This window comes from Triplophysa rosa, linkage group LG2 (genome assembly GCF_024868665.1).
Source record: "Triplophysa rosa linkage group LG2, Trosa_1v2, whole genome shotgun sequence".
Classification (NCBI taxonomy): domain Eukaryota; kingdom Metazoa; phylum Chordata; class Actinopteri; order Cypriniformes; family Nemacheilidae; genus Triplophysa; species Triplophysa rosa.
The window spans coordinates 15,806,152-15,819,150 of NC_079891.1; positions in this window are offsets into that span (position 1 = coordinate 15,806,152).

Genomic DNA, 12,999 nt, shown 5'->3' on the forward strand with positions numbered 1-12,999 from the left:
AAATGTTGAGGAAGGAGATGAATGAGGTGATGGTGATGAGAGAAATCGGGAAAGTGGATGTTGTACCCCTAGTGAAAAGACCTGAAACTTTTACATGCGGTGAGATATGCTTGGAGGGTCCTAGAGGGGATGGCCTGAATGATGGAGCTGAGAGAGGCATCAAGGAGGGTTTTCAGGGGGAGGTTTATTGGAAGATCAGCTCTGATAGGGAGGTACCAGTTCGGGCGCCAGCAGCTTGAACTTCTGCCAGAATCTGTTCTGCCTGAATCTTATAGTTCCTGAGACGGGAGGCGGTTCCATGCCATTGCGTTGGCTGGCATGGGCATCGCTGATGCTGTGGCCAAAGAGAATTGCGGACGGGCCAGTGGAAAAGAGAGAAGGGAGGGAATGGCAGCCGCTTGAGCGGCTAGCGGAGGCATGCTCGCGCTAGCAGCAGCTTCTTAAGTGGCTGTGTAAGGTCCGGGGACCGGCACCTGAGTCGCTAGCGGAGGCAGCCTCACGCTAGTGGTCAAGAGCCTGGGGCGGGGAAGGGGAATGAGTGAGCCGTGGCTCCGGGTGGTAGCAAGCTAGCGTAGCTTGGGTGGCTAGCAGTGACAGCTACTGATGGGGCGTTGGCGGGAGCCGTGCGTTGCAATGCAGCTGGAGGGATGAGCTGCTGGAATCTCTCGACTGGGTGGTTTATGGCGTCCTAGGAATCCGTGGTGCTACCCATGCTGGCTGGTGGCTTGCTTGCGCTGCTGAGGTGGCTTGAGGTGGCCTGCTGCTGCGACCTGACGATCGTAGGCTCTTTCTCGTGAGCAGGGGTTTGAACTGGACATGTTGTGGTCGAATGTCGTCTTGTGTAGCCGGAATGTGATACTGAAAAGTCTGGGGATTGTTCGCTTCTGGCTGGGGACTGCCCGAGAGCCCATATGACCTGCAGGTATGCGACGATGTTTAGTTTCGTATGGCGAGTATGTGAGCATATAAATGTCTCTGACACCTCAGTGAACGCACAAGGTCTGTTTGCAAAGGTTAAAACAATAGTTGCAAGTTTACATCGATAGTGATAAAGTCTTGTGTAGGTGATACCTGTGCTTGAAGAAGGAGTTATTCCAGCGTGTGCATGATGCTTAGCTTTATGTGCGAGCAGGGAGACGCTGAGAGTGAGCAAGTTACCGTATAATACGGGAAAAAGTTTTAGTTAACCAACAATCCCTTTCGGAAGTGCCGATTATGTTACTAATCTCTAGAATTTTACGTTGTTTGACTGTCGTTCGTTGAACAGCACGGGCGCCAAGGAGGTGCACCCGTGCTGGCCATCGATATACCATTCTTGAGTGCAGCAGTGGCAACGGCATGACAGTGGATAAAGCAAAATGTAATTTCAAGTAAAAAGATTGTACTCACCCAGCTTCTTGCGCAACAGCGAGTTCGGCGGTTCAAACACTAGTGAACTTAGTTTTTTACATCGTACATTGTGAGGTAACTGAAATGAGTCATAGAATTTGGGGTTGATTAGAGTGACTGCATGGAACGACAGAATGAATTGTTTCACCCAAGATGATTGTTTTTCTGTGCAGAAGATGGGTGTACAGCCATTGAAACGTTAACATGTTGGCATTAGCGTATCGTTATTGGATTGGGTCGAAATACGGTGATCTTGCGAGCCTGACTAGCATATGTTTACTGGTGCCAGCGTCTGAACACTCGTGTCCCATTAGCAGTGAGCTAGCAGCGAGCCAGCGTTAGCAGCGAGCCAGCATTTAGCAACGAGCTAGCATACTAGCAGCAATTGCATCTGGGAACGAACGAGGTGACGTGCGAGACGTAAACCAGCGGGGATACGGAATCACTTCCCGAAACTGCGAGGAAGAGGTAAGTGGAAATGTTGCTTACAGATCGAGCCTGCTGCTCGGCTGCAGCGCTTTTAAAATCTGTAGGATCCCTTGAATACCTTACGTCCTTCCTGAGTTAATGAAATCCTTTTAGAGTTTGGTTTTCGTTTGGGAATATTTATCGAAAAGCAAAAAGAACCGTGTATTGCAAACAAGCTGCTGTTTTGCGTGTGCGTCTATGAGCAATGCTGTTGTGAAACGTCCGAGACATGATTACTACTTGAAAAAATCCTCGGACATAGCATCGAACGAAACTTATCGATGCTGATCTGAAGAGATGAAGCAGGTAAGATGGTTTCCCTATTTATAAGAGTGCTTGCTTGAGTTGATAGGGTAGACGCAGTGATTGCTGATGGTAGACCAGCCGGGCTGATTAAATGCTGGGTAGATGCAGTGATTACTGATGGTAGACCAGCCTGGCTGATTATATGCTCCATCTCCTCCCGAACTTTGTTAATTAAACATCATGAGAACCAGTTTGGTCAAAGAACAAACAAAGCAACTAATGCATGCTTTTTGAAAAGCAGAGGCCTATTAATGATAATGAACTGATGATAATTTTGATGTTTAATCAAAATATTGTTTCAGCTATGGAAATATTTGGAGTTTTGCAGAGTCCCAATATTTCTTAAGAAACAAAAACATTTTCAGAACCAAGAAATCAAGCGTAGCGTTAGTTCTGGCAGGTCATGTGAGTTCAGCTTGCATCAGCTGATCACATCAGGTGCAGCTAATCAACGTTAATCAATAGTCATACAACACACACTAGACTGCGTCCTATTTAAGTTGCATTTCTTTGCTCCTTATGAGCTGCTTAATTGTGTTGCACCTAAAATCCACCTCCATCTCCTCCCTATCTGCCTGTATCTTCGGATCTTTTAATTTAATCCTGTTACGCATCAGGAACTGTTCTGGTTCCCCAGGTGGGGGGACATGTATTGCCGCGCTCCTGCTATGTCCATGCAAGGCTGCATGGACGGGCAGAGTTTGCCCAGAACAGTTTCGTTCCACCAAACTTAATTTATGCTATCGTTAAATAATTGACGACAGTGGTCCCGACAGAATTGTATTTTTTTGCGTTATAATCATTATTCTTATTATCATTATTATATCACAAATTATGTATCGTGTTTGATGAAGTTCTGTGGTGAAAAGCATGGTGGTGTAAACAACCTTTCCAACATTCTGGGATAAAACAACAACTAAAATTTCTGGTGTTCCTGTAGCTTGTTTAGTAGAGCATTGTGTTAACTCCACAAAGGTTGTACTGTAAGTTTGATTTCGAGGGAACATGATAAAAAATACTGAGTGCAATGAAACTTTTTTTTATAAAAGTGTCTACCAAGTGCATATATACAGTATAACACACACAGGTAAAAGCATGTAAAGTGTAAGTAAATCACATTTTTTGAATGGAAATTGACTCCTGGAAAACACTTACCTTAAAAATAGAAAATAACATTTTCTGACACCTGTATTTTTTCTTATTGGCAAATCTACTCAAACTACTCATGGTTGTGGAATAGAAATCACAAAAGGGCAATTCCATGCAACTGTCAACCTTAAGATGAAAAAATTACAAGTCAGATGTCAATATTTAGTGGTTTAAATACCCAAGTGAGCAGTGGCGGTTCTACACTACTGTAACTGGGGGGGCCAGGCAGGGGCCACTTATGCTTTTAGGGGGCACACTAATGTGTTATGATTAATTTTCAGTCATTTTTCACTGTCATGTATTACCGTTTTCTCTAGAAGTAAACTAATAAGCTAATAAAACAAGTTCAGCTCAAATTAATGTTCCATGGTCATTTATTTCACAACACATTGTATATAGTCAAAATAACAATGACAACAATAACATTTAGGCACTTTTCTGCATCTTAAATGTATGTACACTGTAAAAAATGATTTGTTGTTTTTTGTTGTTTCAACTTAAAAAAATAAGTTACCTTGTTGCCTTAAAATTTTAAGTTAGTTCAACTTAAAAATATTAGTCAACACAACGAGTTTGCAACAAATTCATTAAGTGAACTAACATTTTTAAGTTGAACTAACTTAAAATTTTAAGGCAACAAGGTAACTTCTTTTTTTAAGTTGAAACAACAAAAAACAACAAATCATTTGTTACAGTGTATGAAAAACTACCCACAAACAAGATATCCAAAAATCAACTTAAGCAGTCATCTAAACATGAGTCACATTATCAGGTATTTCCTTCACAGAAATAAAAAAAACATGAATTTCAAAATTTTCACATGTGATATATGTGGTTTTGGCACACTTTCATGTGAATGCCATGTTAACTAAATACTCATGTAAAAACTCATGTTTTTCACATGGAATTTCAGGGTTACAAAAGTTGTCTCTCTGCACAACTAAATCACCTTCCTGATGGGCCCTCTGTTCTTCTGGACTTTCTTCATTCTCTAAGCTTTTGTGCATTTCTGACTCTTTTTCAGAAGCATCTTCTTTCTCCAGCCTTGACTGACTATTATCTTTAGTTTTCTTATTAAAAAAGGACATTATGTCCTTAGGATTCTTTCTCTTCATTTTAACTGCAAATGGTAAAATTATGAAAATGTGTAAATGAAAAGAGGACTCTCAAATACAATGTAATATACAGGACAGTATAGAATAAGCTGTATTGATTACTTGAACTCTGCTAATTCCTTGGGAATGACAGACCATTTATTTCAATTACAAGGCAAAAGTGCATTTTATCAAACATTCACCCCAATAAATGTAAGTTATATTTCATCTCATTTCATTAACAAATAAAATTTCTTTAGTGTGTTACACATTCAGCTGCTGATTCTTTGTATAGGCACGAGTCACGACTGCTTTATATGTAGATTTAACATGCGCAACACTGGAAAATATAGGTCAGTATTTTAATATGATGTGTAATGATATGCATCTTCATTATATTTTTACAAAATATTTCCATTACCTGTATGATGTAGACGTAATCTCACTGAAGGCGCACAGACTCGACATTGTTTGCGTCTTGCTTGCGTAATCTTCCTTTTGGCACACAAGCATCATTACTGCCACTCGCAGGACAAACTGTGCATCGCACCCATAATTGCTCGGTTGTGGTAAAAAAAATCCAGAAACGATTCCAGATTTAGGGGATCCAGTGGGGTGGCCAAGTGTGCTGACACAGGGGCCCTCTGCTCCCCCCCTAGAACCGCCCCTGAATGTGAGGTCTCTCAGTTTTAAAGCATAGTTTTCCATAGTCAGGTATGTGAATGGTCACATCCTTAACAGTAAATATTCCTCATAAATGGGCACATGAAAATTAAAATAAAACAACTGTAACATCAGCTCCGCGCTCGTCGCCCCCGCACCAGCGTCATCTACCCACTTCACCTGCTCACTTTCACCGGACTTTTAACCCCAGAACTACGTTTCCCATCATGCACTTGCACCTCTCTGACATCATTGATTCCCCGCACCTGACACTCATTACACTCCACCTGAACACTATCCCATGGACTCTATTTATACCTTCTGTTTTGTCTGTTAGTTGTCAAGTATTGATGTATTTTGCACCACATATTCTTTACCCTGGACTCTTTGGAAATAACCATTACATTCTCCGTGGATGTTATTCTGTTGGATTCTATTTTACCCGTTGTCATTTTGTGGATTATTATTTTGGATTATACTCACACCCTTGGACATTTGTTATTCACCCGGATTTATTAAACCTTTCATTTGACATTCTACTTCTGTTCTTGTGGCATCGTTATTCGTCTGATGGACTGTTACAATAACTATTTTATGTATTATATGTAGAGCATTCCTTCTCCATTTGTTGGGTATTATTGCTTCTGCTTTGCACCTTTTAATTCACAGAAATCTTGTCTCTCAAAAACGTTCATCCTTTTTTTGTCACATCCATATCTTTTTTCATTTTCCCCTCTTTTAAAATCGAATGCTCATTTTGCCCTCATATTAATCCTTATTCAGCCCGCCCCTGCCTTCTCTTCTGTTAAAATGAAATAAATCAGCATGCAGGTCAGTATTACATTGTGCCATGTTGGTTGCCATTGTCCCTTCCCACCCCCGGCGGTCTCAAATGTAAAGTGGGGGAGAGCATTATTGAATTTTACTCTGGCCCATAAGCCAGCCATAGTGTGTATTACCTCAAATCCCACTAAACAATGACCTTAAACACATCTCTTCTGCTCTGTGCTGCAAAGCAGCATTACGTAAGTCCATTAAACCCAGATCCAATGGAGATCTCATTAATGCTACACAGACTCCCTTTCTGTCCAACATCAAATCTGATGGTTGTGATGGTCAGCCCTCTATTCCCCTCCCATTAGTCTCCCTGTGTCATTGATATTCATGCTCTCTATGTAACCGAGAAAGTGTCATTCATAGGACAAAGTTGAAATACGTAAGTAAGCATTTGTTGAACAACAACAAGCTGGAATGGATGATTATGTTTTGATATCAACGAGGCAAAAACAGAGTTATAAAATGATGGACAAAAATATTTTGGGGGAAATATAGTGAGTACATAGCAAATATTTTTAGCGGGTTGCTATCTTAATGTGATCTGCATGCCTTTAGTGTTCTGCAATGACCTAAAAACAGAAACACACCCGAGACCTGCTCAGATGAATGATGTAATAACAACAAAATATTACAATGTGGTAATAGGTGTTAGCAAGGACAAGGATAACAGGTGAATGAAGGGTACGTCTGAAGATTAACATCTCTCTCTCTGTCTTAAAGGCAAACAAATAGGCTAAAGGAAGCTAAATGGATAGTTCAACCAAAAAAAGTAAAATTTAACAAGAAAAATCTATTTATCGTTCAAACGCTACATATGATTTGATTTTCTACAAGCAAAGTGGGGGCGGTCCGTGTATCGTTTGGTCATTTGTTTTTCAGTTTGAAATTGAATAAACGGCGCCATCTTCGTTTTTCGTTGATCCAAAAAGCGGAAAAACGAGAATTCGGCTTGATTTTTCGTTTATAACTTCAGGGGTAAAAAATGAATACACAGCTTGAAAAATCGATTTCCACGCGTGGGCGGTATGAAACACACCCTTCCATTGATTGACCAACCAAAGATTAGCAAGCGAGGGAGCGACAGCTTCGGTTGTCCCTCGGTTCCGTGAATGAACATTATAAATAGTCCTCCGCTGCTGTACAGTGGGGATTCTTAAAGTATGTTTCATTTACAACCGTACACAAACCGTATAGGGCAGGTCCTAGACTGGACTTTCCTCATGCAACCTAAAGCATTTCATATAAATATTTATATCACAAATAGGCTATTAATGGGGGGAGTCGTGGCCTAATGGTTAGAGAGTCGGACTTGTGACCAGAAGGTTGCCTTGAGCAAGGCACCTTACCCCTACTTGCTCCCCGGGCGCTGCAGTGATAGCTGCCCACTGCTCCGGGTGTACGTGTGTTCACAACTTGCTGTGCGTGTGTTCACTACTCTCTGGATGGGTTAAATGCAGAGGTCACATTTCGGGTATGGGTCACCATATCTGACTAATAGGTCACTTTCACTTAATGTAGTTCGAATCCGCATCTTTCTAGCTCTCCAGGGTTAAATCTGTGTGGCCAAGCTACGCGAGACACTGGACAGGACGAAGCGGATTCATATACTTATTTTATTTATTTATACTTATAAGCATTTATTTTGTTTGATCTTTTATATATAGCTTAAGATGGCTAGATGTATCCTTTTTTCATAAAGGAAAAAACTTTCATTCTAATTGCACATTAAAGCTTGTTCTGCATTTATAAAAAAAGCATACGTCTAAATAATAATAATAACCCAGTGATAACTTAATTAATTTGTATTTTTGTCAGCATTTCTCTCATTGTCATCTTTCGCAGGTGCCAGTCGTAAATATCACAGTAAAAACGTTTAATAAAATACTAAAATCTTTAGCATACATACACTGAATGATTTTTTTCTGTGGAATCTAAACAGTGAGCCTTGGTCAGCATATCTGACAAATAGGTCACTTTCAATTTGATTACATCACTGCACTGTACAGTATATATGCATCCGCTGCGTGCTGTCCAGTGTCTCACGCAGCAAAACTCTGAATTCGTCTTGGTTCACTTGATGGAATGTACACAGAAGCAAACTTGTGGAAAAAATGTGTTAACCCGACAACCACCAACACAGCGAATGCTGTACAGTGGGGATTCTTAAAGTATGTTTCATTGCTCTCCTTAAACAACCGTCCACAAACCGTACAGGGCAGATTATAGACTAGACTTTCTTCTGTGCAACCTAGCGCATTTGATATAAATATTTATATCACAAATATGAATGTAGTTTGCATCCGCATCTTTCTAGCTCTCCAGGGTTAAATCTGCGCGAGACACTGGACCGCACAAAGCGGATTCATATACTTATTTTTTTTCATTCAAAATTATGTATGTGTAACGGAGGCCAGCTAGTGAAGAGCTGTGCAGTGTGTAAACCTCCCCCCCCCCCGACCAACAGAGACGCTCTAGCGACAGACGCTAGAGACTGCGGTCTTTAGCCTCCTCGTCAGAGCGCCCGTCTCCCATCCGGACCGACGCCGGTTCGAGGCCCGCGCAGAGCGGGGCAAGTAGGACAGGTTACATTGGTGCCGTGACCCGGATACATCAGATCTGCAGCAGCCGATTGCTGGAGTTTGACAACGCCGAATCACAACGCTTCTGAAATCATCGGACAAAGACCCATCATCTTTGATGTTTTGGTGGTGGTGGTGTCCGGATATGGAACTGAACTGAGTAACAGAACTCTTGCTTTACAATACGTATACATTGGATTTTACACTTCGTACATATTGGACTGTTTCCTTTTTTTTTGTTTTATTTATTTCTGTATTTAGAATTGTACGATAACAGTGAAGGAAAAAATTTGAATAACACGATAATCTACCGGTAGTGATATGGCCGAAGGGGGGTGGAATGAAGACTTTGTGATGCCACACATTGGCAGGGGCCATGGGGTCTTTGGGGTACCTAGCCTGTAGTCGACAAACCATGTGTTTGGTGTATGATTCTGTGACTATTCCAGCCATGTCGCATAACGAGTCGAATGAGCCAAAGTCTTCCACTCCTGCCGATGTTTTCACGGTTGTTAACCAATCAGAATTCTTCATTACCTGATCCTTCTCCATTGTTTGAGCAGCAACCTTCTGGGGCCACACCTCTGTCTACAAGCCTCGATTTGTCCAAGTTAAATCTAATAGTCAAAGCTGAAATTAGAGAACCACAAATGTTCAGGGGAGATGGTAGCGACAAATGTTCCATCCTGGAGTGGATTGAACAGATAGGGGTGTATTTGTCTAAAAAGGTTGCAGCAAAGCTGACAGTGTGGAAGAGATATTGAACCATCTCTCTGGCCGGGCAAAGAGCATTGTCAAGGTTAAGCTAAAGAGTAGCCCGGTTGCTGTACTCTGTCCCGAAGTTGTCTATGAGGTACTGCGACGCTATTTTAGTGAGAACTCTGGCTCATCCCAGCCATTAGCTGACTTTTATGCGACGCAGCCGAAGAAAAGTGAGCGCCCTGTTGATTATTGGGTCAGGTTGAATGAGGCAGCCGAGCTAGCAGACACTTACCTGAAAAGATACGGTGGCAAGATGGAAAACATGAGCTCAGAGGTTACAATGATGTTTATCAGAAATTGCCCTAACTCTGACCTTTCCAGTGTCTTTAGGTGTAGGCCCATAAGCAAATGGTCAGCTGAGGAAGTACAAGAGGCCATTGATGAGTATGAGAGGGACTGTAAGTCCCGGAAACCGGCCCCACCTGTGCCTAAGGTCGGAGTAAATCAGGCTGTTATTACAGAGAAAGCAGTTGGAACTCTGGTAGCTGTAGGGAGCGAAGTGGAGGGGCAACCTCACCAGTATGTATAGCTGGTGGTCACACTAAACCAAATGAAGTCAATGAGTCGGGCACTTTAGAGCGGGTGCTGAAAATGTTAGAAAGGGTGTTGGAGCGCACAACCTTACCAGTTTCAGAGACGAAGCCTCGAACGTCACCGTGGTATCGAGCTTCTCCGTGTGCAGTATGCGGAGACCAATCGCATTTGACTCGCTCGCACTGTATGAAAGAAAAAAGATGCCTTGATTGTTTCGCGATGGGGCACCAACGTAAGCAGTGTCACAGGGGTGTTGCCCGGGGCATGGCCCAGACCAGCGATGATCAGGGAAACTACTTGTAGATAACTCACACTGGAGGGAGGGCAGTGTGAGTTTCTGAAGTCGACCTCTCACCATTGAGGATGATCCTATGGTCATCTATAGCAATCAGTGCCAGATTGAGTCAAGCGGCAGTATTATCTTGTTCCAAAACATTGCGAAGCTGGAAAAAGCTGACAGCTTGTTCTATACCGATGTGCTTGTGAATGATGATGTCGCTTGCCGGGGCCTGTTAGACACTGGTTCTATGGCGTGTACTATTAATAAGGACGTTGAGCGCAGGTTGCAGGATGCATGCGGGACTCTGGAGTCCGAGCAGCCCCACGTTAATGTCTTGCTTGTCGGTTGTGGTGGTGTCCGGGTCAAACCTAAGTGTATCCACCAGCTGAAGATGTGTGTACCTGTATATGGAGTTTCAGTTATTGTGCCTACCTTGGTCGTATCAGGGAAAAGGACCAGTTGATTGTTGGTACTAACGTCATCAAGTACGTCATGAGTCAACTTAAGCAGTCGCAAAGCTACTGGTGTGTCATGAACCAGCCAAATTCTACAGGAGAACCAGAGATTCAGCGGTTTTTGAGTATGTTGTCTGTACATGATAGATGGGAGGGCGGTAGTATCCCAACCGTTATCGGTACTGCTAAGCTCACTCAGGCCGTTACGCTTCTACCTCACCAAGAGCATCTTGTGTGGGGTAGACTCCCGACCAGTTCCAATATTTCAATGGGTAGCACCGTGTTGATTGAGCCGTCTAGGGCACAAACACATAAGAAGAGTGTTCTTGTTGGGAGTGTTATAGCTACCTTGCCTGGTGACAGATGGGTGCCGGTTAAGTTGATTAACCCATCCAATAAACTGGTCACTTTGAGACATAATGCCAAAATAGCAGATGTTTTTACTGTTGTAGCGGTGGAGGACCTTGACATGCAGCCCGTATCCGGTGATGGGGAGACTGTGAACGTACAGAGCCAATCTGACTCCTCTAGTGCAGATGTAGGGGTAAGTTCTCCCTCTGACATTTGTGAGGCACTGCAGAAGCTTGGTCTAGGTGATATCGACATTGAGTCGTGCCAGGTCACTTCATACTGGAAAGACAAGCTTCTGCAGTTGATTCGAAGACATCAAGATGTGTTTTCTAAACACAAGCTAGATTGTGGTAAAGCCAAAGAGTTTGTCCATAGGATTCACCTGTCAGATAATCGTCCGTTCAGACTTCCGTATCGGCGCGTTCCCCCTGCTCAATATCAGAAACTGAGAAAAGTGCTTTCTGAGATGGAAGAGCAAGAGATTATCCGCAAGTCTTGCAGTGAGCGGGCATCCCCGTTGGTCCTGGTATGGAAGAAGAGCGGTGATCTTCGCGTTTGTGTTGATTATCGCTGGCTTAATGCCCGGACCATCAAGGATGCTCACCCTTTACCTCACCAGGCAGACTGCTTGGCAGCTTTGGGTGGAAATGCGGTCTTTAGCGCGATGGATCTTACTTCCGGCTTTTATAACATCGCGATGGTGGAGGAGGACAAAAACCTTACAGCCTTCACAACACCGATGGGGCTTTTTGAGTTTAATCGCTTACTGCAAGGGCTCTGCAATAGCCCCGCTAGCTTTATGCATCTTATGATGAACATCTGTTATCTTGATGACCTACTTGTGTACGCACCAGATGAGGGTGAGGCCATAAAGAGACTTGAGATGGTGTTCAGTAGGTTCCGTGAGCACGGGTTAAAGATTTTTTTTTTTTAGATTTAGATTCAATTTATTGTCATTGCACATGTACGAAGGTACAAGGCAACGAAATGTGACCTCTGCATTTAACCCATCCAGAGAGTAGTGAACACACACGTACCCCCGGAGCAGTGGGCAGCTATCACTGCAGCGCCCGGGGAGCAAGTAGGGGTAAGGTGCCTTGCTCAAGGGCACCTCGGTTGTTACCCGCCGGCCCTGGGAATCGAACCGGCAACCTTCTGGTCACGAGCATGTGTGGACCTGTCACCCTCACACACACATAGACCACACGACCACTCGTTGACGAGATACCGGTGTTACTTTTACTTGATCTGTAACAAGGAGAAAAATCAGTGGATCGACAGGCAACAGCTTCTCCCTCTCTGGCACACAGAGTCACTTGCGGGGAGAGCCAAAAAGTACGCATGCTCATCAGCCTCACACACAGACAAACTGAGGCTATCGCAAAAATAATTGAAAAAGTATGAAATGTAAATAAATTATAATGTTTACAATGTCTCTTACCTTCCTTGTACATCAAACTAAAATTCCTACTAATGAGTTACAATAACAGTATATAAAACAACACAATGTTACATTAGATATAAAATCTATATAACATTATTAACTCAAGTACTTATACAATAAAATAAACTATAGTGGAAATAAATAAAAATAAACATTTGTGTGAATAAATCCGTATTCCTATACGTAACCAGAGGTGGGTAGTAACGCGCTACATTTACTTCGTTACATTTACTTGAGTAACATTTTGGAAAATATGTACTTTTTAAGTCAAATTAAAAGTGTGTACTTTTACTCTTACTCGAGTAAATTTCTAATAGAAAATCTGTACTTTTACTTCGTTACATAACTTACATTGCGTGACGTTCCTTCATTTTAAAATAGGCTTTTTAAAACGCGTTGTTTATTTCAAGGTTGTCGTCTCTTTTTATGGGCATTCCCGAGTGATCGATTCTTTTGAGTCGATTCTTTTGAAAGCATTAATTGAACAATGGCAAACCATTTGAATAGGCTTATGAATCAGTTCAAATGATTTGTTCAGTTCGCAGCACGATCTGAATCATCTGAAGCAGGATTATTCACTCCTCGTAGCGCGAAATTTAAGAACACGCAGAACACAAAGAGCGTTGGATGAAGTGGATATTAATCTATATCTATACAATCAAAACTGCAAATGTGTCATATTGTTTGC